This window comes from Nilaparvata lugens, chromosome 5 (genome assembly GCF_014356525.2).
Source record: "Nilaparvata lugens isolate BPH chromosome 5, ASM1435652v1, whole genome shotgun sequence".
Taxonomy (NCBI): Eukaryota; Metazoa; Arthropoda; class Insecta; order Hemiptera; family Delphacidae; genus Nilaparvata; species Nilaparvata lugens.
This window is the reverse complement of record NC_052508.1, coordinates 20,415,588-20,442,119: the sequence shown is the minus strand read 5'-3', so window position 1 is coordinate 20,442,119 and position 26,532 is coordinate 20,415,588. Positions and strand designations below refer to the sequence as shown.

General features: G+C 34.6%; 1 long non-coding RNA gene across 3 annotated transcripts in view; it reads right to left on the bottom strand.

Moving 5' to 3' along the window:
- LOC120351270 overlaps positions 1 to 21,937 on the bottom strand; it is a 49,633-nt gene extending 27,696 nt beyond the window's left edge. Inside the window, exons 1-2 of one of the 3 annotated variants that reach the window (XR_005571270.1) lie at positions 21,546 to 21,937; positions 18,376 to 18,706 (exon numbers count right to left, since the gene is read on the bottom strand). This is a non-coding gene — a long non-coding RNA (uncharacterized LOC120351270). The remainder of the gene's footprint in view (positions 1 to 18,375; positions 18,707 to 21,545) is intronic. The other 2 variants (XR_005571271.1, XR_005571269.1) reach the window with 2 other exon arrangements.
- Positions 21,938 to 26,532: the final 4,595 nt, after the last annotated feature.

The window sequence follows — 26,532 nt, the reverse complement described above, 5'->3', positions numbered from 1 at the left end:
TTATAATGTATGATACCTTTTAAATAACCTGAAAGTAGTAAGTTTCAAAACTAGCCAGCATATCGACATATCTCCTGTCTCCTGATAAATGCCAAGTTATATGGATGCTTTGTATTTTTAATATAGGTGTAATATATCTTGTAATATTCCTGGAATAGAGAGCAAAATATAGATCGAGAATTGCATGATTTGGAGAGTGCCGCAAGGGTGGATGAAAGTGGTCTGGTAGGGTATTCACACGTAGGAGGGACGTTGAAGTATATCCAGGGCTGCAGTCTCAAATCCAGGCTTATATCACGCCTTCGGAACCCGCAATCAATCTGGAAGTATTCGGGTGAAAATTTCCACTTGAGTTTGTAGTCAATAAACACCGCAGTGTTCAATACCACACTGAAACAGTATATCTGAGAAATTGCAATGCAATCGACATGAGTAACGTTTGGTCAGCTACTAGATTGCGGAATATAGAATATTGGTGATCGGAGATGGATAGAAAATATTTATATCGTGAAAAATAAGTAGACTGAACATACTCGTATCTTCAGTAGTTGAAGAAATAAATAGTCGATAAATAGTGCAATGAAAATAATTATCTGTAGGTGGTAGTTTGAGATAAAGATTGAAATATAATATATTGAATACTATGTAGAATGCGTTCTCAATAACATTTTTCTACGATTCATGAACTATGAGTGCATATGGACAGGGAAAAATTGTTCCAAGAAAAAAGAAGTGGATTGATATATTTTTTAACATGTTTATTCAGTAGGACTATGAAAATCATCTGAAATCTCGTGAACTGTGATATGATATCGCGATTCTACTTGTTGAGTAGCGCGGCAAAATGCTACTAAGGCAGGAAACTGGGAAAAGCTTGGTCTCTAATTATCACTGGATAATTTTGAGAGTTAACAACTATTTGACAAAAGAGCTCACGCTCCAAGTATCATCAAACGCACTTCCTCCAATTAAATTCCATTTCAAGATCATCAGAGCATGTACCTCATGGATAGCTGTTCAAGAATTTCACTCCTCAGAAGAGTTCTTCGCCTTATTGAACATTAAACTTGCACATTATTTTACACGTAAAGAGGCAATAATTGTGTATCTTCCGATATATTGGTTTCCTCAATATATAGGATATTTCCTCTTGTATTCAATCATTTTAGGAATTAATAATGTTGAGAAGAAAGAAGATGGTATATGAGAGGTAAAAAATCCCTAAGAATCAGAATTTTTAGAAGTAGAAACATTGGTATCACTTAAAAGGAGCTAGTTTTATGGCAATTCAATATTTTGGCATCCGAAATTTGAACATTCTATTCAAATGAAAAACTGATGCATTGTTGTACAGATGTGAATATTTTAGACAATTTTCAAGTGGTGTTTTCCTTACAGATAATGTGTTCATCATACAGAGAGCGAGTATTCCAAAAGGTTAAACAGGTTGGAGATTATGTATACCTCTGATTATTTTTAAGATAGAAACAAAAATATACCTGAGCATCGAGTATAATATTAACAGACTCATACTTGTACTCTTATGTTGTGGAAGTTATATTCATTTCAAATATATTCCACTAAATTGTCTATCAGGATCTTATCAATTTGAGAGAATATGTTATGCACACTGATGATTTACAATGAGCTACAATACATCAAAGTATCGTAGTCGGTTTAATGTAAATTATACAATTATAAAACTTTGAAGTGATGAATGAATACTTTTAAACCACTAATTAGTCATGAACATAATTATTCCATAATTCACTATCACATCCTTATCTTGAAAATATGAAACACATTTCGCTGATATTGTCTCCACCCTCAGAAATTAGTTGAAAGCACAATTCAAATCAGCATGAATGTGAAGAACTTTAAGTATGGTCAACATCCTCGACAGGACAAGGCTAAATGATGCTATCATAGTTAGAAGTGACTGTAATTTGGTTCAAAAGTCGCGTACAATGATGCCAGCATGAATTTACGGGAGAAGGGTTGAGGAGAGAGATATGGGAGATAGAGATGAAAGAGAATGGAATGGGAGAGATGCCTATCCGCAGAGTGGTGGATACGTAGTAGGCCTGTTAATGTCGAAAAATTTCATCCCGGTTTTAAAAATAAATTGAATGCATATCGCAATTAAGAGCCGCGTGGTTTTTTTTGAGGTCGGAGGTTAGAGAGCGCCGGTAATATCGAAGATAAAGAGCAGTCAGACTTGGCTGTGCGGCCGAGGCCGAGTGCTATGGACTTGTGGCGTGCACTGCTCTAATGTGGAAACACATGGCAATATATGTAATGGCCTGCCTTGCTGCACCCCTTCCCAACCCACACTGCAACCCTTCTTTCAGGCGGTTTTTATTATTCATGCTGCCGGTGAATTTGTTTGCCGAGATAGGACGGCCGGCCTCGGTCCGGAAAAACGCTCGCCAATGTTAATTGCGTCCGCGTTCAAAAGCGAATCGCTTTAGTCCCGCTAGCTGACGATTTATACACTCGACGTTTCCTTTTGGCGTATAATAATCGCAGTACGCGCACCAGCCATAACCTCCCTCTGATCACTCGACCTGCGACGTTTTCTGCGGAATGAAAACACAGCAGTGATCCACATCCGCGTCCCTGTGCTAATGTAATTGCATAGCACTAACCGGGTTGCGTTCTGATTGCCGGCTCTTGCAATCCAACCTCTGATTGATTCCAATTTACTTCCACTATGTGTCTGCGCTCATTCTATCAAAGCGCTAAATTCCAAATTGGTTCAGCTATAGTTACGGCGAATAATGCATTGAAATAAGATATCCGATTCTCTGATGTTGACAAGGAATATATCAATTCACAACCACTGAATCTAAATAATTGAGAAGTGACTATTGCTACTTCATGGATTTTTGTATTCCAAAACGTCGCTTTGTGGCTCGTTTCAATCATCTCTTCTTTTGAATCCTTAATGGATTTTCCCCTCACAAAATTATTCTCATTGGTATTTCTTTGATGCATTATGACTTGATAATATTTTTATCGTATATAAAATTGTATAGTAATTGTTTATTGTGTATAAATCGGTACATTAATGATAATCATTAAATATAAATTAATTCATGCACTAATTATCACTATTTCCACTCGTCATACATTCATCCATACACATCACACTATTTTTTTATGGTGATGGAAAGACAGTAGCTTCCTCATATAAAAAATATAGAGCGACCTGGCTGGCTCAGATTTTGTTTCAAGAGTACGCCGAATAAGTTTCAGGGCCTCGGACATGATTTAACATGATTTTCAACAGCCTGGACAAGTTGTTTTACGAAAGGAGAAAAATATATTGGTCGGCCATATCGACGACCACACAAAATGACTTTCAGAGTAGCCTAGTGTCACCGGAAATACGTTACTGGATCCATGAATTAATTCAAGAAATAGAGCATCTCACCAAGGAAACTGATCCTCTACTCTGACAACCTTGCTGTGAATAACTCATTCCATTCATGATGAATATCCTATATGATAACTCTCAATGTGATCTCTAACTTTAATCTCTCACCTCATCATTACTCTAAAATAATTGATGTATGTTATGCAAGTTAGCAAATATTTTTAAGGAGCTTACAAATTATGGGTCTTTAGTACCTAATAAATTATGTTAGGAACAGAAGGCTTATTATATCTCATCACAACTGCCATCGTTCTTTTTTCGTTCATATTAGTATTATGATTTTCCTGGATCATAGTTCATTCAAGGTAGTCTATAGTTGTATCATTATGGAAGGTCCGACTTGGAAATACAGATAGATCATTAATTATCTCGTCTACCTGAACTTCTATCATAACCCAAGGCCTAGGCAAACATAGAGTACAATAATTACCGGGTAATCATATATTATTGAGAAGCTTTGGCCTATTATCAGGATAGCTGTGAATGACATGGATCGACTCAAAACACAGATCACAGTCAGCTAGCTGAGATGAGAGTCAAAGATGTTGGCAGTTTGCTCCTTCCAGTGCTATTTTCTCTCACGCATATTGAATGAGACCATTTATCTGCGGAAACTCACTAACGCCAAGCTTATTGCACATTAACGTTCCCGGCAGTGGCTTGCTCTGAATAGGAATAGAAAAAAGAGACGCTTGAATTGGATCTTAGCTTCAACTGATAAATAGGCGAAATAAGAGGGTTGAGTTTTAATCGAAATTATATTTCTTCACCTGAGCTCCAACACAGCAGTAATAAACATGGAAGGGATTCCTTCTCTATATTCATGATGGTCTTGTAAGTCCGAAACTTATGAGTAGATAAAATGTGAGTGAAATGCGTTTCTTTACATTATTATGCAACTTTTCTAGCCTTAAAATGCTACTTAGATAAACTTGAAGAGTGAACAATGTAACGCAATATGAAAAGTTGACTGCAAATCATGAGCATGGAGCTTCAGATTTCAATCTGAGTATTCAAGTGTAGCAATAATTTGTAGGAAAAGAGTGTATACAAAGGAATGTATTATAGCTTCTTTAACATTACATAAGGAGTAAGGATCACTTTCCTGTGAGGAATATGATGTTCTGATTCATTTTGCAGAAATATTGGATGTTAAGTTTCTTTTCATTTCCTCCCTTTTTTCCCTTTTTCATTTCGTTTATTTTCATCTTTAAAATTAAATTTTCAAACTGACAAAAAGATGAAAATTCTATATCCTCTTCTATTTTTAGACTCAATAATATATAATCACCTAAAGATAGTCCGTAAAGATAACTTAAGAAAACAATTCAATTATAGAGTATTAAAACTTCTTCCAATCACATGAATGCTCATTTTCACGAATAACTAACTATCGCGTATAATTTACTGTTGATGATAAAATTAACTCAAATTGAGCATATATACAGGGTGTCCCACCAAGGTTGTAACAGTCGTTCGTTGACCATAGATTCTACTCGACATTTCTGACAAAAAAAGTTCAGTAAACGTTCCTATCGACCTTAGTTTTCGAGATATAGATTTTTCGATATTTTCAGAATATGCCTACTTCCGGTCATTCAATACTCAATAACTTGAAAACTACTGGTCAAATTCCAATTTTAAGGGTATTGTTGGATAGAGAAAAACATTTCAAACAAGATTGATGTAATTTTATTTGCTGTTAAATATTTTGTAGTTTTTTATTAGGGCTTAAACTTGAAAAAAATGCTATTCTTCAAATTCAAAGTCAAATTTAAAACCGTTTTTTCTCGATTTTTCGAGAGAAACAGTAGTTTAAATATTTCAAAAACTTCTCCATTCCATAAGTTTTCGAATAAGTATAAATTCGGAAAGATAAGTTCCATGATAAAGTATTCAAAACTGCTAATATCTGGAATGAACACCTTCAAAATGAGGAAATTCACAAACAGCATGTATCAAGTGGTGATCCTAAGGGTGAAATCACCTGATTTCTCTCTGACAATATTCACAAGTTTTAATCAACATTTTAACATTCTACAATGATATGACTTTCTCAACAACTTGCATTATTTCCTGTACCATAAATCCTAAATAAAATAACAAGAAAGTGTACGTTTCAGCATATTTTCAGTATAGTTTTCAGTGTGCTTTCCAGTTAATTGGCATGATATGCATCAACTTTGGCTATTAGAGAAGTGTTCGCGTTCATTATCATGAAATTCACCTTGATTGAGTACTTGAACATGTTATTGGTGTATGGAGAGTGTGGATGCAATTCAAGAGAGGCAGAGAGAGTATACAGGAGACGTTTTCCTGACCGAAAACATCCTTCTCATAACACGTCTTAAGATTGACAGATGTCAAGATGGTGAGGGTCTAGGATCAGTTTCAAGGTACGAGAGGCCCGTTTAATTTCTGAAGCTTTTGATAATCTTATTCTTAAGTATTTCGAGCAGAATCCTCGATTCAGCATCCAGCGGACAGCTGGGATGTTGGATGTTTCAAGAATGATAGTTCAAAGAATATTGAAGAACTATAACTATCCACCATTTCATGATACCCCAGTTCAAGAGTTGAATGAACCTGATACTTTTTCAAGGATGCAGTTTTGCCGTTGGATCTTGGCACAAAATTGTGTTCCAAACATTTTATGGACAGATCACAGATAAAAGTACGTCACAAGAGCTGGTGCTGTAAATTTCCACAATACACATACATGGACCCTGCAAGAATAAATGGTGACGTTTTTATGGACTTTCTGGTCAATGAGCTTCACGAATTGATTGAAGAAGTGCCTCTCAATTTGAGGCAGAATATGTGGCTCCAGTTGGATGGCTGCCTCCCTCATTATGCTAGAAACGTCCGTGGGTGGCTTGATAACAATTATGTTGGGCAGTGGATTGTACAATTGGGCGGTGGACAATTATGTTGGGTGGACCGTAAGTTGGCCACCACACTCACCTGATCTTACTCCAATGGACTTCTACTTTTGTGGGGTTGTAAAAATTGAAGTTTACAGAGAGCATGTAGAGACCAGGGAGGAACTAATTCTTAGAATTTGATTGACGTTTAAAGTAATGAAGACACGTCCCAACGAAGTGAGACGGGAAACTCGAAGCTTGATGAACGGCAGCAGAAGTTGCATAAACAGAAATGGAGGCTATTTTGAATTCCTGTAAGCAGTGAGCATGATATGTAACTCCATAACCATCTGTATGATTGTCATCAGTTTTTTTAATTCTGTCATTCATCTACTTTGAATTATTATTCTATCAATGAATTTTGTTGGATCTTGTGAAAGTGTATGATGAATATTTTATATACGATTTAGGCTATATGCCACAGAAAATAATGCAATGATCAGGTGATTTCACCCTTAGGATAATCACTTGATGCATGCTGTTTGTGAATTTTGAAGGTGTTCATCACAGATATTAGAAGTTTTGAACACTTTATCATGGAACTTACTTTCTAGAATTTATACTCATTCGGAAGCTCATGAAATGGAGAAGTTTTTGAAATATTGAAACCACTATAATTACCCGGAGAAAAATCGAGGAAAAACGGTTTGAAATTTGACTTTGAATTTGAAGAATAGCATTTTTTCAAGTTTAAGCCCTAATAAAAAACTACAAAATATCTAACAGCAAATGAAATTACATTAATCTTGTTTGAAATGTTTTTCTCTATCCAACAATACCCTTGAAATTGAAATTCCAGTAGTTTTCAAGTTATTGAGTATTCAATGACCGGAAGTAGGCATATTCTGAAAGGCATACTCTAAGTTCGTTAGTGAAAACGTTTACTGAACTTTTTCTGTCAGAAATTTCGAGTAGAATCTATGGTCAACGGCTGTTACAACCTTTGTGGGACACTCTGTATATAAATGCAGGTGATTGATTGAAATTGCGAGTAAAGTTCACTTAACTGTGCGCAAGTTAGACTATTCGACAATGATGCAAACTGAAAAAAGTAACGATGGCTGAGTTCATTCTAAAATTTTGGTTTTATAATTCAAATGCGACTTAAATACAGTACGAGTATAGCTTTAATAAATTTTATCTTCATAACAGTGGAATTCCATTTTTCATAGTTGACTGATAAAAACTGCATGACTATTCGATTACTTTCGAATCTGAATTCCAATCCTATGTGATCAAACAAAATTAGGTCGGAAGGAGTTGATTCGACTCCAATATTCTTTCCATGTATCAGACTTCTTCTGCCCTCATTCCTTTCGTTTTTCCCTTGTTCAGATTTTTTTCATTCCTTACACAATCCTTCATGATCTTCCTCTCTCTCTCTCCCTTCTCTCTCTTGCCTAATAAGTTATCTGTCAAAGTTGAAGCCGTAAAATTTAGACGGGCGATTCTTTTCGAAAAAAGCAAAGTATGCAAGGTAAACCAGCCCTTACTCACCGAAGAGCGCTCCAAGCAAGATTCCCAGACCTACAAGAAGTTATTTGGGACCATTCGCCTCCACCTCCAATAACTTAAACACAGTTAAGGCTCACACATTGAGCTTTCAGTAATATAATATCCGAAGCCTCAACAGTGGTGGAAAAACCATTTGGAGCCGAGGAAATCTTCTTGATGCTTAGCTCCTTTTTAATGACCGCCTGCAGGTCTTTGTTCGCATTTATTCTACCTTCTAATAAGCAATTACTCTTCATAGCCATAAGCCTACAATTTTGAAGCTCAAGGCTATTGAGGAACGATTCAGCCTTATCATCTGAGAAAAACGTTAAATTGATACTGCACTTAACTTTTGCATGAGTTCAGTTATCTTAGTGACAGAATCCATAAGATTCGACTAAGGCTAGCTTCACACGCTTTTGGTTTCATTCGATTCGGTTCGTTTTCGGTTCGGTTCGGTTCGTTACCGAAAACGAATGAGGATTTCATACATGTCAGGTTTTAATTCGTACGGTTCTAATTGGGTATTTTCTTCTCAAATTTAAAGTTAATTAAAAATTGTGAATTATTACTTTTTGATTATGTTAATTTTGGATGTTCAGAGAGATTATTTTTTCAAATCGAAAATTTGTTCCTTGTTTTGACACATGGTATATAAACTTCATCTCTTCTCTCCATTGATAAAATCATGTAATATTCGTGGAAAAATAAAAAAAAAATTCTCCCTAAGTTTTAATTTATATCTTTCATATTTTTCAGCAAACTATTCATTGAGAAAAAAATGTTTCTGTGAACTAACAGAAATGAATTGACCATATGATTTTGACTTGGAAAATTTTGAAACAGATAGTCACGATATCAGGTTAAAATAAAAACAAAAAAGGCAAGCGTGTGTAAAAGACTTTGTTTTTTCCTGTTTCCCTAGCAACGAATTCGAATATAATGAAACCTATTCGTGTCGAGGGGGCGTTCGGTGCTATGCGGTTGCTATTCGGTACCGAATTCAAACCGAATCATCGTTTCACACTTATCAGAATTTGCCGAAAACGAAACGAACCGAACCGAACCGAACCGAAAGTGTGTGAAGCCAAGTCGAAAGAAACAGGATTAAAAATCAAAAAATGGAATCTAGAACCGGGAAATTTGACTCTGATTGATGGTGACATCAAATTTGACCGCTGATGGTGATTTCTCTCCTACAGAGTAGGCTACCTATTAATTTATTTATTATTTCCGTTCAAACATATATTGATTTAAGCAATGAAATAATGAAAGTATTTCTTTCATTTTTCAATTTTTTTCTATGATTCGAGCATAATATGGTCATTAACTGTGATGAATGTGATTGTGGTATTGGTAATGTTGTCCTTATAAAAACTACAATATTTCTATATTAATAATTAATATTATTATTTTATAAATATTATCATAATAGTCATATTATTGGTCAATATGTCGTATGATATGATATGATATGTATATCGTATGATATGATTAAAATATGTATCTTTCATTCAGGAAGATGTTGAAGGCATATAATTATTGGAATCTGGTTTTTGTAACTCAAATAATTATGATCACCATACGACCGACCATAACTGAAAAATGTGATGTAGATGCAATGCTACTTACATTGAATCCTTTGAGTAAAGCATTCAATGTAAGTAATTCTGTGAGTTGAGTGCCTTCTACTACTGGAAGTAAATTGAAAGAATAAAGATAATATTAGACAATCATCCCACAACGGTCTAACATAAGGCCTACATGTTGAACAGTCTCATACAATTTCAGGTCCATAACTTGAATCTCTTTTTATGAGATTCTACAAAAGGCATGTTCATCCCTTCCAACTCGTACACTGTCCCCAAGAGATACGTAATAAAAAGAAGCCGCTTAAAAAGCTCAGCTCGATTCAGACAGAATAAGAGGAACCATTTCGCAGTGCATGCGAGCTTTATTGCCTAGTTTTATGGCGAATGTTTATTTTCATACTGAGACCTTCATTTCACCGTTTAAATCGAAGTTATAAAACTGACAGACAGACGTCCGTCACAAATGTAGTCTGCAAAATATAATGATTTCTGTGAGTTTCGAAGAATTATTATCAAATACCAAACAAGCACGCGCAGTTCTTTTAATGAGCGAGAAAAGCGAATGAATGAGTGGTCTCATTCATTCGAAAAATGTAACTTTGATCTATTTGAGTGAACTCTAGGCCCATTTCCGTTCCACATTCATGAGCAAGTTACACACATGAGAAGTCTCCAACCCGTTTCATGTAAACTTCACATATTATTCAGACATATAAAACAGATCCAATGTTAAAATTGTTGTGCTTTCTAACGTTTACAAGAGTTTCCTCTAGCCATAAACTATCAAGATGATGTAAATGATCATTGTTGAATACTAAATTCATTAAATTTATTGCCCATAACTTCAAGCTTTGAACATTCTAGAGAAACATTTCTGAGAACAGCAATATAGTATCCATAGAAGATCTTAATATCGCAAAAAAGACGTTGAGGAAAGATAGAAGCCATTTGACTTGACGGATTGGATCATTTGCTAGACAGCTACTTCAACTTAAACGACAAATGGATTTGACAAGTGTCCAGTATTTTGTCGTTCATGTGATACATTACCGTAAGATTAATAGATAGATCGAGAATATTATTTTCAACGCCTAATAACTGTGAATTTGGGCCTTTGAATCTTTTAAGTTTTTTTAGAATGAATGAGTATCATGTTGAACAAGCTATTAACTTCCGGATATTCGTTCATAATCTGGTATCAAAATATAATATATTTATATCATGTCTAGAGTTTTCTTCTTCATCAACTGGATCTCTGTTACTCTCCTATTAAAGGTATTTACAGTTGGGTAATATCTGGATATAAAATAATTTTAGTGAAAATATATTTTTTACATAAATGACATTCATTTCTAATGAATCTAACAAGCTAATTAGAATACATCATCTATTGGTAACTAATGTACTATTATCACCTCAAATCAGTATTTTATTTGAGAAAAGTTAAAAATTCAACATTGGAGCTCAAATCACCCCTCTTGCTATCTTAGTAATTTTTATATTCTGATGCATTCCCTGAGTGATTCACTATTTCATATCCGTGAAATTATTCTCATTTCTCAGTCGTAGTAAGTTGATCTACAGAATGAAATGCTGGGTAGCGAGCTTAAAATAAGATGAGAATCAAAAGCACTAGATGAATAATTTAATAGTGGTATTTTTCCAACCTAATCCTTTCCTCCGAACCAGACTTATTAATATGCTTCCAATGCTACCGGTCTCTAATAAAATTTTCCCGCAATTAAAGTTTCTGGAAATTTTAATTAAACTTGAAGATACCCTTCACCACAAACAATTATCACGAGAGAATATCGCAGAAAGTTTGTAAGCGATTACCCCCGTTTAATTTTTGTTTGCTTGTTAATTCCTTGAGAAACGAACACTCCCTTCAAAACGAAGCTGCCTCTGAAACTGTAGTAAAGAAGCAACGTAATGAGACAGCTGAACGTTTGTCAGTTCAAGAGATCCTGAACTTGTTTTATTGGAGAAATTCTCTAATAAAATCATAAAACATCGTGAACTGTTTTACTGGGCAACAAAGTGTAATAAAGTACTTCTATATACCTGATATTCTCACTTGGAGAATTATCCTGTGGTGCACAAAACAGGAACGTATACTACGGTGTAGTGCAAAACGTTCATTTTAGTTGTTTATGTTCTGCAAATTTGCTGTCTAAAGTGTCTAGACACTCGTACTTGTAAGTATGGCGTGTGAGCATAATTCTCAAGGTCGAATACAGATTGATTTTTTTATTTTGCTCTCTAAAATTACTTGGGGATGAGTGAACAATTGCATTGAAACAGTATTATTGAGTATTTAAACCGCTTCATTGCTGAATTGTGAAACTAGACTATTAGTACAGTGTCCAGTCCTAACATTCTTAATTGTATAGGCTACGCCCAAACACTATAAAAGTTAGCTGTGGTTGATGATAATGAATAATATGTTTTCACCACAAGAATTCCCTTGGAAGGAGTGTTTCAGTAGAAATATTCGGCTTCCTTTCATCTTGAGTGATAAAAAATTATTATAGTATTGCATATCCCAATAGCAGAGTCCACGTAGCCTACGGACTCTACAAAGATCATTCGGAAATAGTCGAGACATATTAGAATAGTCATATATTAGAATGTACGAAGAATTCTATTTTCCTTGATCGGGAGCGTCTAAAAGTTGTAAATATTGGTTTAGTATCCATAACTATCATATTTCAATAAACATTGAACTTTTTGTAGAATATGTTTGATCTCATATCTGAAAAGCACAATACATTATTATAGCAGTGTATGGTAAAGTATCAAATATTGTAACTTGTCTATCCCATTGCAGTTTGAAATTATCGAATATTGTTATGGTTATTACAGTTATAACTGGTTTTTTAAAGCTTATTCCTATAATCCTTTATCTATAAGCCATGTCATTCTACAGTTCCTCCTAGTCCTAGGTCTTAGGAGTTTTTTATTTGGAGATTCTTTTTTTATGCTTCTCATTTCACTCAATGGAGGTGCTGTGGAATTTGATGAGGATCAATAACTGATTTTTGATACCATGAATTGAAATTAGATATATTGTTTCACAATAGCAATGGCAATTGAAGTTAGAAACAATGTTCGTATGTGGTTATTTCATGAAGATCACATATTTTCAACTTACTGTGTAGCTCAAGTTTTTGAAAAACATTTTACTGTAATACTGTAGAATCAATATTACAAGGAGTCAAATTTACAACATAAGCTATATATTTAGGAGTGTTAATAAATTTTTAAAATGATAACTGAATATTTTAGGCAATATTCCCGGAGAATTCCAACTCTCCAACTGCTTCAGTTCTCCTCAGAAACATAGTGAAATTTTGATAATAAATTCAGTTGCTGCCGAAACACATATAATAATTCAAAATTCTGTGTAGATGGTAAGTGTGCTAGAAGCAGTGTGCTTCGCCATGGTGTGACAAGCGGAATTAAATTTTAATATCGACGGTATCTTAATTCGATCTTGAGGCGAGAGTAATTTATGGCTAGTCGCCGGTAGCCGCTATTGAACCGCTATGTCTACAGGTTTATTTTCGACCTGGCCCACTGTTTGTTTCTGTCAGCGACGATAAATTAGGATACCGATCATGCTCTTCCCCTTCAACCAACCTTAGGCCTATGAATGCGTTCGACTTCAGTGTACAGAGAGGGAGCAAGTGAAATAGAGATGGAGGATATGAGAGAAGAGAGATAATGAATGAGAGATAGATAGAATGAATGAGGGAGGAGAGAGAAATTGTACACAGGAACGAATCTACAAGTGGCTTAAAAGCTTTCATTGTACAACACGTGTTCCACAGCTTGCCGGACGGGCCGGCCGGCACAACTAAACACACTTAAAAATCATGTTCTTATTTTTATTTCATCGCATAGAGTTGGTTATTTATGTTACCTCCAACCTTCAGACAAAATTATTGAGAGCTCATTCATATAAATTTTGAGCTTTGACTCGCAGCCTTCATAGAAAGTATGGCAAAGATCGTTTATTCATTCCACACTGAAGATGGGAATAAACTCGTAAAACTGAATAGAGCACAACAAACACGATTACACTGGAAGAAACGAATTGTCGAACTGCCTTTCTCACGGGCAGATGCCGTCTGTTATTCGAGATTTCGGCCGTTATCCGCTCCGAGATGTTTCCCCAATCACCATTCACTTCACTGATTTCTTGCAACGGCATTCCTGTCTCCTCGCTGAAGTTTCAATCTCCGATATTCTCCTTCAATGGTCGATTATTCTTGTCATCCTTCTGATACAACTCTCACCATTCAATTGATGCCATCTGTACAACGAGGTTGATCCTGCAACTGCGAGGCATTCAGCTCCAGTTTGTCTTTTAGCCTCACATTTCGTGAATACTACTCCAAAGCAACGATATCGATGACACAAAAATATTATCTCTACTGTGATGTGTCAGAATCATTCGATACTGAATTGACTTTCGGCTCAATAATTATCCTGTTTACATCCTGTAAACGGAAGATTAATTCAGCTGTAAGAGAATCGCTTTTAATTCTTATCTCACTTTTAACAAGCCCTCAAATTTCCCTTCTTTTGTAGAATCAGACTCTTGATGATAATTATCATAAGGCTATTTTAGAATCGGTGCTCAGATATATAATGATAACCGACCCCTTCCTCAAATTTACGTTCAAGCATTCCTTATCGTGCGTGCAGCATTGTTTTTTTTATCACGAATGATCTCCTATTCATAAAATATAGATACACGGTCTAAGAATACCCTCTCTAGAGCAATGAAAACCTTGAACAGATAGCAGGAAAAAATCCTGTATTTATTTTATAATAATTGTCCAGTTTCATTCATTCTATTCCCACATATAACAACATTGGTTCCATTTACTTATACTGCAGGATTTCAGAGTTTTGAGAAATAAAAAGAGTTCAAATTATTTATCCTTGATTCAGCCAGCTTGAAATCTCTAATTGAGAAATCTGTTTACAGTGACTCGCTTTGAGAAAAGCCAGGTCTCTGGATGTTTGTACATTTCAAAAACATCTTCACGCGACCTGGACATGGAAAACAAGATCCCCGAGTGTGAATGTAGTAGGATTCATTTTCAAAAATAATTTCTCTCAGGATCAACCCTAGTCATGAGATAATTTCTTCTTCTTTGAGCCTACAGAACGGTACTGATATTCCTTCTCACTTCAATACAAGCGTGAACTGAAAGATGGATAGACTGTTTGTAGCAACTTTCTTCCTTCGGGAGTCGCTAATTTACTCTCTTTTTTCACCAGCCAACAGATGCATGAGCATGGGACAACTGGGCCGAGTTTCATTTCACAGATTTCTTTTGCACATTGCGGGACGACAGTACTCGGCTCGAGAAGAGGCCTGATGAAATTGGAAGAGAAAAACTAATGAAATGTTGCCTTGGAAACGACAGAGACCATTGCAGAGAAAAATGTACGCTAGACGATGCAAGTGAGCAACGATAGAATTTCCGTTGGATGGGAGAAGGGTAGAGAGGAAAGAAAGTGAACAAGAAAGAAGAGGAGAATAGCTGGAAGAGGAAAGGGAAGAGGAGGAGGTGTTTGTTCAAGCTGACGAATATTCCCGGCTTGATGACAAAGGCATTCAGAGACTTCCGCTATTCGTTGATCATTTCAATTTATGGAAACAGCCGTACTCTTCAGAAGAAAATTGAAATACATTAGCTTTGAAAACTCTTGCAATCCCCTCAGGAACGTGTGTCTTAAACTTTTCATTGATTCGGAAAATTTAGCACGCTACTAACTCACTGGTGCGAAGAAATCTTCCATGCAGAAACTTTCAGAGAAAACTCGAGTTCAGTTTTTCAAGGAAATGGTGCTAGAGGGTCAAAGGAAGTCCTGATTGCATTACTCCACCCAAAGATTTGAAATTGGAGTAAATCCACTCTGGGTATTGGAACAATCAATTCAGAACCAAATTGAATCCTCTTGAATGAGCAAAGTTACTGACTGGTCGAGAAAATTAACTCCAAACTTGATTCTGATCTTAAATAAAGTAGAACACCATAATATCACCTCTATATCTTCAGTAGAAATCCCGAATACAAGTCTAGAATAACAAAAATATATTAGCTCATTGGGGAGAGTCGTACTCTCGTATATGATCCAACTGGTAAATCTGATTCTCATTTATTAATTCAGTCCATTCAATTTGGTTTATTCATTTATTCTGATATCAAAAGCTCAATTTTTCTTGCTGTAGAATACAATTATTGTGATAATAGATTTGAAGCTATTGAATTTTCATAGAACAGTTCTTTTCCTGGTTTTCCAATCGAATACAGCCCTCTCATAGGGAACCTCACAGTATTATGTGGAGTTTTTTAATCCTATATGAGTCCTTACGCTCGTATAAGAAATGAAAAAAATTATATTCCTTAGATAGATAAAGGTAGCTTGGGACGATAGATGGCAGCGTTCAGCTATCCCGCATTGAAACTCACACAAAAACAACACTACATAATTTATTTCAATTTACATTTACAGGAAGATTTGTCATACAGTAATGAATATTTCCAAATATGAATATGTCAAATATTGAATATTGAATAACCAATAGAAGAGAAGATAAATGGTAGCGTTGAGCTATTTCGTTTTGTAATCCTCAAACTATTCATTATACAGAGCTCCATACTTTATTACACCGTTCTTTTACTGTTAATATAACACACAGTAATTGAACCTCTCTCTGGAAGAAATATTGAATGTGACGATTGGAAGAGTCATATCTTTGCCCTTTACTTTATATAGTTGGATGTACATTACTCTGCCTTTATGAGAAAAGTGAGTTGAAAAACTATCATTGAATATTTATGGGATACTCTTGTGTGGTTTAGCTGGAAGGCTTCGGTTCGATTTGACCACAAAACACATTATAACTCCGACATTTCTACCTTTGGATGAATAGCTTATCTCTGAATTATCAATCATGAGAAACAAATGATTATGCTGCAAACTAACAGAGTGTCAGACATACAAGTCAATGTATTCTCAGAAAATGACAGTTGAGGTATTGCCAGTTTGGACTTGGGTGATGCAGTTTCACTCTGATTTATTGGAATTATGAGGGGTCATGCATTTTTCATGGTGATTTATATTGGTTGTGTATAATGAAGGTATAACAATATGAAAAAAATCGTATAATATGTGGTGGTTAAATAATAATGTTCAACAAAGTGGCTTTGTTTCTCGTTTTAACTGAAGAACTAGGGATCAGAAAATTCTTTCAAGATAACAATTCAGCACTTCCGATGGATAAGAATGCTTTTATATGTAGGAAACAAATTATTGAAATCAGAAAACTTTTTAACTTGGAAAATGTAAATATTGATGTGCTGAAAGATGAATTTTCAATAATCTCTTTACAAATATATTTAATTTGAATAAAGTATGCATATTTGGATGCTTGGATAGTTATTGATAATTTGAACTCTTAAAACACATTGTATCTACAGCATATTCTTTATTGGCTGAAATGTTTACATTATCAATTCTTATTCATATTTGACCAAGAGTTCTCATTTATCTGTTGCATCAAATATAGCAAAATAGGCTAAATCAAAATTAAATTCTACATTGAATTTAACGAAGATTTCTAAGCCTGTCAAGTTTGGTTCTCAAGTCTCATTAATTTTATTGTTCAATATGTTCATTGATAATTATCATAGTCCATAATAATGTCGAACAAGTGATCGGGAACGCAGCTAGAAAATTGCCGAAGTAACAATGGGAAAGATATCATCAAAATGGAATCATCTGGACAAAACTGGGCATCAGTACCACAGAGACACAAACATTTTTTGTGATGTCGAGATATCGGTTGAAAATTACGAAGGACCGAACAACAATAAAGAATCCTTTTCAACAAGCCACGGCCGCACAGTAGACAAAGTGACATCCACCACAACTGTTAAGAAATGGGCTAGATGCAGGTCGTCCAGGATCCAGGACCCTGTAATTTCCCGCAGGAGCGATTCACCTGACTCATCTAATGACGAGTTCGTAGTAGACCGAAATGAAAAGCTAGGTCGGAGGCAAAACACGTTTTTTTCTGAACGCTTTCTGATCTGAATTCCTAAAAAACTGACAGACCCTCGTTCACAGACTAAATTACTCCCTCGACGAAATAAAAACAAAGGAAAGGACGAGTTGACACACGCCGGCATCGACTTTGTTGCATGCACAATAATATCGGTGGACCAACTCTCATACGGTTCAAGCAAAATCCCAAATATGGAAATTTGTGTTGACTTTCATTCGAATGGCTTTGATTTCGCCTGAGCAAATGAATTGTGTGCAGTGTAAAGAAATTGTTGACTAACATTTTCCGAAAACTACTCCAAAAGGTGAAAAAGCTATAACATGATAAACAACAATCACTGTATGAAAACAAAAGAGGTAAATCGTAAACAAATCGCTAACTAACTCAAATATTCATCATTCATCTATACAATAAGTATACATTATCAAAATGATAGGGAGAGGAAAAATAAGGTAACCTTGTGCTATTCCTCTCCCAAATTAAATATCAAATATGAAATGGAACTTGAACTCAAACTGTTTAGTTATTGATAAGTACTAAGTACTGTGAAGACAAATAATTCATGAAACGAGAATTTTATACAATTTCTTAATTTTATAGTGAGTTTTTCCACAACAGTTCCGTTAAACCTAAAACTAACGTTAAACTCTTCCATTAATCCCTTTTTTCACAACAAAATGGTGTATGAAAACTTTTCAAATGAATAAAGGAATTTGAGTATGCATAGTATTTGAAAGTATTCATAGAAGTGCAGTACATATTATTCATTACAATTACATGATAAACTTTTTAAAACTTCTCAAATACAAATGAGAAAATTTGATGAAATCATACCTTATCTGCTACTTGCTGGGAGTGAACGCCTCGGATTCCCCCAATTGTCTGAAGAAGTGGGATCCGTGATGTCCAATTCCATAGCAGAAAAACAACGAGAACTGATAACTTCATCGTTCATGAACCAGGTGATTATTTTTCAATGTCATTCTTCGAAAAGTAGATCACTGAGAAGTCAAGACACCATACTGATACACGTCAACTTCATTCAACGAAACTCTTTAGAACTGGATAACTCATATCCGGAGCTCCTCATTTCAAAAGTTTTTTATGATTTTTGAAAATACTATTTTTAGATTAACAGCTCGCTCACTTCATTGGAAATGGTTACCTAGAGTTGGAAAAAAACGTTGAAAAATTATTCTGGATTGTTAGTACTTTGCAACCAGAACCAATGTTTTATTTCCATATTAACTAACTTTGCACTTGCCAATCAACTAATTTTCACTTGACTTACTTTGTAATATTATTTGATCCCTGTATATTGGAGCATATAACCAAAACTTTGAATGTTCAATCAATAAGTATTTTATATTGAATTTTCTTGAAATATACTATAAGTTTGGAAGATGTGCCATTTTTATTGATCAAGCTGAAAGGTTATTAATTATAATCAATATAATAATCACTATAATGATTATTATAGTGAGCAATATCATCGATCACATTAATATACATGTTTTAAAAATATCTATCGATAAGGATATACCTTACACGGAAATTACATGAATAATATTATTTTCAACATACCGGTACCCGAGATGTAAAAATAATATCCATCCAATATCATATTAAAATTGATATTATAGTGAATAAGATAATAGTTTGTGGCAGAACAAAGTTCAACAAACCAAAGGTAGTTTCATGTTCAATGTGCGAAATGGAAACGTGCTCGTATGTAAGTAAGTGTGAGAAGCAAAATTGCAATTCTATATTAGATGAACTATCTATTTCCTTCCCACGCGGTTAACCAAGCCAACAACCTATGATGCTGCATCAGGTAGCTGCGTACAGCAGTGTAATATTATGTAGATACTATCAACTATAGTAGCCATACTACAGCTCTGTGAATTAGTGGTTTGGCTGGTGTATACGAGAAATATCTGTTAAATAAATTACAACTGATAGGAATCACACAGCCACCATCTATGAACATCCTAAGAAATATATCGTAGCATTCTATTGTACAATAGTACAATTCTTCACATCCATCTTGAAACGTTCTAGTCATAGAAAACGTTATTGGATTTTTTCAATATAAATTGTCTCTGCAATACTTAGTTGTACCCTACTACAAGGAAGACAATCACCAACCTAGAAAGAGATTTACTAGTTTCTGAGAAATAATAAAGTAATTTTTCTAAAAAAATTCTGATAAGCTTCGGGCTAAAGACTTTTATTTTCTGATAAAAACTATTAGAAACATTATTATAGAACCGGTAAATGAGTAAAGAGATTGCTCCCACTAGATTTTTCTTCTTGTACTAAACTCATCATTTTGTTATTGAGGGTTTCTTCTAATAGAAAATCGTTGGACTGAGAATAAGAAATTGGTACTTGAAAAGAGCAGAAGTAAGATTGCTTCTCTATCAGTCTGCAAATTTATTATAGAATTACAATTTTGTTTTATTCATGAATCAACTTTTTCTATTACGATGGATATGATTGAATATTAGAGAGAATTATCAACATTTTTACATAATAGTGTAGAATGAGAGTTAATAATGTGTAAATTGATAGATGTTACTTGGTGTTTCAGTGCACTTGTGGAGTAGGCAATGGTTGAGCTCATTTACCCCTTCCTTGAATCTTGGATCATTCAGGGGAAAATTATGATTCACAATACTGAGAGAAAATATTTTAAAACCTCTAGAAAACCTCCAGTTGTGAACAGTAAACAAATGTGTGACTTACTAAATGTACCAGTATAACTGTATCTTGTAAAAATTATAAATAGAAAAATAATTAGAATATTAGAGTACCTAGATCATCTAACAATACAATGCTGAATGCACGCTATTCTATTCCTATTCATAGTTCAGGTTAATTCTATGCAATGATGTCATGCTTAGTCCTGTACCAAGAAAGTGAATATAGTAATGAGAAGTATACTGGAATAAATGAATATCATGTTACTTGAGAAAGTGCTGTTTCAAATTGTATCTCATTATATATAGATCAATAAATTCTAAATAAAATGGACTTTTTCCCAAGCTCATGGGATAAAGTGCATGACGGATTTTCTTAAAAATTGTGAACCGTGAGGAGTTTTACATTGTCTACAGGGGTTGAAATGTTTTAGATCTATCATTCACTATAATTTTATCACAAATTTGTGAAGAATGATGGAAGAAATTTTAAGTAAAATGTTTTTACATCCCATACTCAGTTTGGGCCGGAAGGATGGAAATGTGCCTGTTTACTTCTCTAAAGTAGGTACTTTACTACTGACTTACAAGCTTTGAATTAAAATGCTTAAAAGAAAGAAAAACATTCCCCAACGAACTACTCTTAAATCCTACTCCACTAGCACGATAAATCTCCAGCTAACCCTCAAAGCAGCTATTAGCGGCTCAACCTTACTCGCCGCTTCTTCTACATAAAAAACTGAGATTGAAGAATGAATCGTTGAATAAGATCTGAAAGCACATCTTACTTGAACATCTTCAGTTAGCCTACTTTCAATCAAAAAAAGATTCTGAGAAGCTGTTGTGCAGCTGAAATCGTGATTGAGACTCTGCAACTTTATTTTCGTTTTTATAAGAGGTGAGATCATTGAACAAGTAGGGGATGAGAGAATGAAAAAAATTAGTTGATCATAATTGTTTTGATGTGAAAGTTCAATATTTCCTCTCTCAGGGACTAAGTTAACGTATATTGTAAAACAAGAAAGACCCAGAATCATTGACGAAATTTGAAAGAAATGGGTAAGATGGGCATTATCACTATCAGTATTATTAGAACAAGTAAAGTGATGATTATTAACCATATGTTAGCCATGAATCCACGAATATTATTTTGTAAGCCTGATGTTTGAGTACCAATTACATTATTATTAGAGCAAGTAAAATAATGATCATTAACCATTATGTTAGCTATGAATTCACGAGTATAATATTTGTAAGCCTTAAGTTGGAGCTTAAAAATAGTAGTAAGAGCGTAAAAATCACCTACGATGTGGCATTAACATCATAATATTAACAACGTGATAACCATAGTGTAGCTAGGTACATGGTTATCTGAATAAGATAACAGTGTGATCTTGATGTTACTAGCCACAAAAGCCTTTCAATAAACACGAAAACAGTGCAACAAAAGTGATTAATTTTAATCGAACCACTTAACACTTTCGTGGGGATGGAGTATTGTATCACTCTCAGTCACGAAGATCACGAAGGTGTACCGAATGGACGAGCGAAGAACGCGTTTGGGAGTCGGAGATGCATCTCGCCCGAAGCTCGCCAACAGACTAAACAGCCGGTAGATGATCGAGTTCGCCAAAGACCACGCGGCTTCGGCACCGCACGCTCTTGTAGATTGAGATGAAGCCGGCTAGATTAGGATTTGGGCAGCCGCTCGATGAGAGCTCAACACCAACCACAGGCAACGATCAACAGAGACCAACCGACAAGGAAACTGCGATCACAGCTGAAAAGAGAGATTCAAACAAGGAGACGACGACGACGATCTTGCCATTAAACGATTTCCTCTTGATACAGCTTCAGAGATCGTTGCTTTCATGATTTATTGGACAGATCATCTTGTTCAGGCTACCTGGATCTGGGGAAGCTTGTTGTCGGAAATTTTTTTGTCAGCACTCAGCTTCTGCTGAGGAAATGAGTTGAATTGTTAATAGGTAGAATGGGGACAAAGCCGACAATCAAATTTGAATCTTGAGTGTCAGCTAGTTAGAAAACGACATAAGAATGTGGTGAGGGATGTAAATGTTGCGGAGGGAAAAAGGATGTGAATTGGAATTAAGGGATAACATTTTAAAAGCCATCAACCAATAGTAAACTTGGATACAGATATCAGGCCCAGACGTCTACAACAATAAAGTTGTAGCTATTGGAAGAGGAGAATTATTCTATTAATTGGAAGGGGGTAGGATAATTAGAGTTCGTAAATATATTGATCGATTTCCTATAAATCCTGACAGATTATTGCGAATTACTCGTTATTGAAGAATTTCTGGAAAGGTGGTAAATGAGTACGCTCATCTTAGTTACAAATATTCAAATCAATTATTCTACTCATGGAGAAAAATATGTTTTAATTTTACTGTTCTGAGTTCTAATTTCTATTAAGAAGATCTTCTTGAATAAAGACGATCCAATTCTTCTTAAGGGTAATAACAGCATTTCCATCTATTCACAATATTGAGTTTATTAATAAGTAAGTTCAATGAGCCTAGTACAAATTGGAAATTGCATTGTATATATTGTATCATGTATTCAATTTAGCCGAGTACAATGGATAATTTCTGATTTAATTTTATTCGTGAGTGCATTTGGGTACTCATATGTAGCACTCATATATGTATGTATTAATAAATAAATAAATAAATAAATTCATACCGATGAATTGAATAACTATTCTTTCTTTACTTGGTTTGAAAAATGATAATGTAAAATCCCAAGCACACCAGCCTGTAGCTCAGTTCTAAATGAAAATAAATGACTGAAATCTTTTAAATTGCTATTATTCACGTTCTATCTTGAAGAGCACTGCCGATCTTGATAAGACGATGATGAAAGGAACATCTATCGCTCCATCAATCCTTTTTTATCTCATCCTTTTTCCTTTTTATTCTTATTTTCCTCTTGTTTCATGTTTCAGCATCCGCTCTTACCTTACATTATTATGCAGAACGCTTTTTTGCAATATGATTCAGACGTAGGCGATGACAGGCGTCTGTCATTTACTTTGAGAGATTCTCCTTACATTTTGACACCATTATCAAGCATGAAACGCTCCATCTCAGTTTTCCTTTGAGGTAGCCTATTAGTCTGATCTGCCTTCAAATTATTGTCGTTTTTTATCACAATTCACTCTGCAGTCACCGGAATGCCATTAAAAGCAGAGATAGGCACAATAAATGTATCATCCAGTCGCGGTGCTTTCAAGTTTGATTGCCATAGCAGATGCGATCATTGACTTCTATTTTATATTGAATCTCAAGCTCTTCAAACTTTAATTATTGGAGGATCACCATTGATAGTCAGCTCCTCGTATTAGTGATATTACAAGGTCTTAGCATCTGAGTGAATGAGTGAACAAAATATTTTGTTGAAGTAATTTGACTGAAGAGAAATATATCGATTCTAATTCCAAGATTATACTACCGACAGACCGAGAGTATCAAGGGCTCACAACTACTGCATTTGCAATTATAATCTGTGAAACATTGCTTTTCTGGCTAAGTATCAACTTCATCAATAACAGATGAACACTTAATTTATTGTAATTTATGTATAAGTAATGCATTTAATGTATATAATGTATATGTAATTCATTGAGCTCACATTACTCACAAGAGTAAAGAGCCAGAGTAACTTGTAATATTTTACAGCGAACCTCATTCCTTACATCACACCTGTAATTCTCATCAGTTTGTACAGATCTTCTTTTTCATCTTTTCAACTAGAGAGCTACAACTTATTGAATTACAAGGCTTCTCTACAGCTGCATTTATTCGAATAATGCTGCAATTTATGTTCATTTTCCATGTCAAATACATTGGTCTGTGAATTGAGGATTGTTCATGAGGTGCATTCCGTGTAAGGAATATTGTACAATTCCAATAAAACTGATAGAAAAGAGAATCAATATTCGTGATCGGATGATCCACTGTCACAACACTTTGAATTTCAATAGATATTTATAACTAATTGACTTATGGCAAATAATTGAATTTTCATCAATGTGCACTAGAACTGCAGATCCTATTTCTTTCTTTAATGATTCAAATATATTTCTGCATTCTTCATTCAACGGGAAGTGAGTATTATGCACAAGTGGATGGATCTTTTTTGAAAATTCTTTTATCCATTTGGAGTAGTGTGCAAGCATTCCAAGGACACGCTTCAATTCTTTCTGATTTTTTGGAGCTGGTAAGTCAAGGAGTGGTTTCAATCGATCTGGATCGGGCTTAATCATACCCTGACCAATTTCGAATCCCAGAAAGGTTAAATTCTCCATAGATATTTTACACTTTTCTTCATTAATCGTGAGGCCATATTTTTCTGTTGCTCTCCAGAAATTTTCTAAATTTTCATCATGTTCTTCTTGGGTCCTTCCGCATACAATAATATCATCTAAATAGGCATAACATGATGTCAAATTTTCTTGTTCTATGATTTGATCAATCACTTTCTGGAAAGCAGCTACTCCATTCGTGACTCCGAACGGAATTCTTTTGAATTGATACAGTTTGTGTCCAACTTCAAATGCGGTGAAATGCCTTTCCTCAGGCAAGATTGGTATCTGGTGATAGGCAGATTTCAGGTCAATAGATGAGAATATTTTATATTGCGCTACCTTATTGACTAATTCTTGAATTAGTGGTTTGGCTGGTGTATACGAGAAATATCTGTTAAATAAATTACAACTGATAGGAATCACACAGCCACCATCTATGAACATCCTAAGAAATATATCGTAGCATTCTATTGTACAATAGTACAATTCTTCACATCCATCTTGAAACGTTCTATTCATAGAAAACGTTCTTGGATTTTTTTAATATAAATTGTCTCTGCAATACTTAGTTGTACCCTAGTACAAGGAAGACAATCACCAACCTAGAAAGAGATTTACTAGTTTCTGAGAAATAATAAAGTAATTTTTCTAAAAAAATTCTGATAAGCTTCGGGCTAAAGACTTTTATTTTCTGATAAAAACTATAAGAAACATTTTTAAAGAGCCGGTAAATGAGTAAAGAGATTGATCCCACTACATTTTTCTTCTTGTACTAAACTCATCATTTTGTTATTGAGGGTTTCTTCTAATAGAAAATCGTTGGACTGAGAATAAGAAATTGGTACTTGAAAAGAGCAGAAGTGAGATACTTCTCTCTCAGTCTGCAAATTTATTATAGAATTACAGTTTTGTTTCATTCATGAATCAACTTTTTCTATTACGATGGATATGATTGAATATTACAAAGAATTATCAACATTTTTAAATAAAAGTGTAGAATGAGAGTTAATAATGTGTAAATTGATAGATGTTACATGGTGTTTCAGTGCACTTGTGGAGTAGGCAATGGTTGAGCTCATTTACCCCTTCTTTGAATCTTGGATCATTCAGGGGAAAATTATGACTCACAATACTGAAAGAAAATATTTTAAAACCTCTAGAAAACCTCCAGTTGCGAACAGTAAACAAGTGTGTGACTTACTAAATGTACCATTATAACTGTATCTTGGGAAAATTATAAATAAAAAAAATAATTAGAAGATTAGAGTACCTAGATCATCTAACAATACAATGCTGAATGCATGCTATTCTATTCCTATTCATAGATCAGGTTAATTCTATGCAATGATGTCATGCTTAGTCCTGTACCAACAAAGTGAATATAATGAGAAGTATACTGAAATAAATGAATATCATGTTGTATCTCATTATAAATAGATCAATAGATCAATAGATTCTAAATAAAATGGACATTTTCCCAAGCTCATGGGATAAAGTGCATGATGGATTTTCTTAAAAATTGTGAACCGTGAGGAGCTTTACATTGTCTACAGGGGTTGAAATGTTTTAGATCTATCATTCACTATAATTTTATCATTGGAAAATTTGTGAAGAATGATGGAAGAAATTTAAGTAACATGTTTTTACATCCCATACTCAGTTTGGGCCGGAAGGATGGAAATGTGCCTGTTTACTTCTCTAAAGTAGGTACTTTACTACTGACTTACAAGCTTTAAATTAAAATGCTTAAAAGAAAGAAAAACATTCCACAACGAACTACTCTTAAATCCTACTCCACTAGCACGATAAATCTCCAGCTAACCCTCAAAGCAACTATTAGCGGCTCAACCTTACTCGCCGCTTCTTCTACATAAAAAAACTGAGATTGGAGAATGAATCGTTGAATAAGATCTGAAAGCACATCTTACTTGAACATCTTCAGTTAGCCTACTTTCA